This window comes from Dermacentor andersoni, chromosome 1 (assembly GCF_023375885.2).
Source record: "Dermacentor andersoni chromosome 1, qqDerAnde1_hic_scaffold, whole genome shotgun sequence".
NCBI lineage: Eukaryota > Metazoa > Arthropoda > Arachnida > Ixodida > Ixodidae > Dermacentor > Dermacentor andersoni.
Genome location: NC_092814.1, coordinates 135,204,420 through 135,207,158, shown reverse-complemented (window position 1 = coordinate 135,207,158; position 2,739 = coordinate 135,204,420). Strand labels below are relative to the sequence as shown.

At 47.0% G+C, this 2,739-nt stretch overlaps 1 long non-coding RNA gene across 1 annotated transcript; it reads left to right on the top strand.

Annotated features, from left to right (window-relative positions):
* Positions 1 to 288: 288 nt before the first annotated feature.
* Positions 289 to 2,009, top strand: LOC129388228 (uncharacterized). Its single transcript, XR_008615257.2, has 2 exons — positions 289 to 667; positions 1,879 to 2,009. It is a non-coding gene; the product is annotated as an uncharacterized lncRNA (long non-coding RNA).
* The last annotated feature ends 730 nt before the right edge of the window (positions 2,010 to 2,739 follow it).

Sequence of the window (2,739 nt, the reverse complement as noted above, 5' to 3'; positions counted from 1 at the left end):
ATGAAATAGCACACTGGCTCTGTTTCCCTTGTAAGATACGTCAGCAAGAAAGCAACCACTTAACTTGAATTGTTCTCCGGAATAGTTACACAGATTGGCAGTCGGCGGTCGCAACGAGTCGCTAGATTTTTGTGGTAGCGCTCTTCATTGAGCAAAGAAACCGTAGCGCCCGCGTCGACAATCAACGACAATCTTATCTTCCCGATAGAAATGTTGGCTCGAACATCTTTCGCCGAGGTACTACCATAGACAAAGAAATTCAGCAAGAGGGGACAATCTTCAAAAACTGGCAACAGGAAACACGTCACGCCTAGTTTCAACTCAATCGGTTAGTTGACGCGAGCTTCAGAAAAAAAGAATGAAATAAACTTACAGACAACGTTTTATTTTTTTTTTATTCTTTCCCACTAAAAGTGGAAAAGTTTTCCGTGTAAATGAACTACTTTGCGACTTATTTTTGTTGCGTTGCCTAGCAACAAGCTAGCGGCACGCGAGACGCGCGTGAACAAGCCGCAGGAGTGATCGAGGCCGGCTGCACATGTGAAGCTCGCGTGCTCGGCGACCCGTCTTTTTTGGATGTAGCCCGTTTTTTGGGCTCCCGGCGTTCTTTTGTGTTCCGTTTGCATTTCGGCACGGTACAGCAGCTGCACTACTGGACTACAACAAGGTGAGGAATTTTGTTTGACAGTGAGACGCATTTCAAGCACATTTAGGCTTACTGCACAAAACTGAACCTATGCAGTGACGCAGTTATCGACAAACAGCTCCGCCGTCCAAGCCTAGTTAATCAGTTAATTATTCGTACTGGGAGGTGTTTGCAACGCTTTCTATGAGCCCAAGCATAATTAAAACATATTTCGGTAGTTTTTGGGCACGCTCACCGCACCTGGCTTTGTGACGAAAAGCACCTTGGCCGTGTGACGCAGTTTCGCTTGTACTGAATCTTCCGGAACAAGTTTTCGCGCTTTGTCTGACCCCAGACATTATTGTAACTAATTTGGCTACTTTTGGGGTACTTTTCAAGCAGAGTGGCCGCGCTCGGCGTAGTGGCGCAGATAGCAAAAAGCAGCTCGGCTGTGTGCCGCAGTTAGTTTCGCGTGTACTGAATCTTAGTGGCAGAAGTTCGTGACGCATTCTCTAACCCGAAAAAAGTATTGTAATCCATTTGGTAACTTTTTGGGATATATTGAGGCGTGCTCGCCGCGCCTGGGGTTGCGAAGCTGTTAGCAAAAAAGCCAGCCAGCCATAGTGAGTTAGTTTTGCGTGTACTGAATTTTTGTGGGACAAGCTTGTGACGCATTTTATAGCCCTGCAGCAACGTATACCTTATTTCGGTACTCGCGCTTGTCGAAAACGCGATGAGCGATTGCCGAGCGTGATAACACGGGAGTGTTGCTTGCGCCGGCAGGACGCGTAAAAGATAACACGGAGGAGCTCAAGAACTTGACATTTATGTATTCTAAGCGACTGAAAACAGGCTTTGCACCCACGAATCTGACTTGAGTACGACTAGAAGGCATTCTGCGAGCGTGTAACATGGTCTGGCTGAGCCTGTGTTGTAGCCACCTCTGTGTACTTGGCGTACCATCGCGTCGACTGAGGCCAAGTTGTTTTGGAAATGCGCAGTCACCCGTGTATTTGTTCTCTTAAACTGCAGGAAATAATGCCCGGAATGGGAGGGATGCTTGAAAATCGGATGTTTTCTTCACATTTTATGGAATTGTTTGAGAGGAGTCATTGCTGCGAAATGTACGTAAAAGTGAATTTATCTGTATATCCGCTCATTCACCACTTACGCACGTTTCGCCTCTACACGCCATACTCCTGTTAGGTCAATATACGAAAAAAGATACATGCTTGTAATTTACTTTCTTTCAGCTGATGGCATCCGGTGGAGCTTCGTACGGCAACGACTGCTGCTTACCTGGTGCCACAACTTTGGATGAATGCAGAAGAAGCCCGGAACGAGCATTTATATAGAGCGAAATAAACATTTCATAATTTCAGAAGACGTCTTTCGTTTTCTTTCTGAAATTTCACCTGACAGATTCGGCGCAGTCTTGTAACGGTCGTTCGCCATGATTTCTACTAAATAAAGAAACGATTCCGCGCCAAGGCCACGCGGGGTTCAGTAGAAGCAAAAAAAAAAAATTAATGCTGCGCCGAGCAGCGGAGCCGGCGCGGCGTGTACCAACTGGTTTTCAAAACGCGCGCGCCCAAAACCGAAACCGGAAGGAGTTAATACCATCCGCTTGATGTGCTACAGTCAATTCGGCCACTGGGCTCTATGGGAGTATCCGCTCTTGTTGAAATTTCTTTCTCTATGGTACTACGGTCTACCGATTTGAAGGACCGTGACGGCGTTGGCCTTCTCGGGCTTTCGAACGGCATATTTCTTTTTCTTCGATTTGCACATGCTTGAAAAGTGGCCAATTTTTTCACAAGAGTGGCAAGGCTTGCTGCTCGCCGGACATGCAGTCGAGTTAGCCATATGCGATGACGAGCCGCACCTGCAGCAGCTTCCTTGTTCAGAGTGACCTTTTTCGCACATTTTGAATCTTGTTCACAGAGCTATGCGCGAATTTCCCGAGCTCTTGTTGCGTTTGCTCAATTTGCTTCCCGATTTCAACAGAATGCTGCAGCGTAAGCGAAGACCCTTCATAAAGCATGCGTTCACGCGTTGTTCGTGACGAATTGCCTTCCAGTAATTGGTCTCGAATCATGCTATCGGTAGCACTG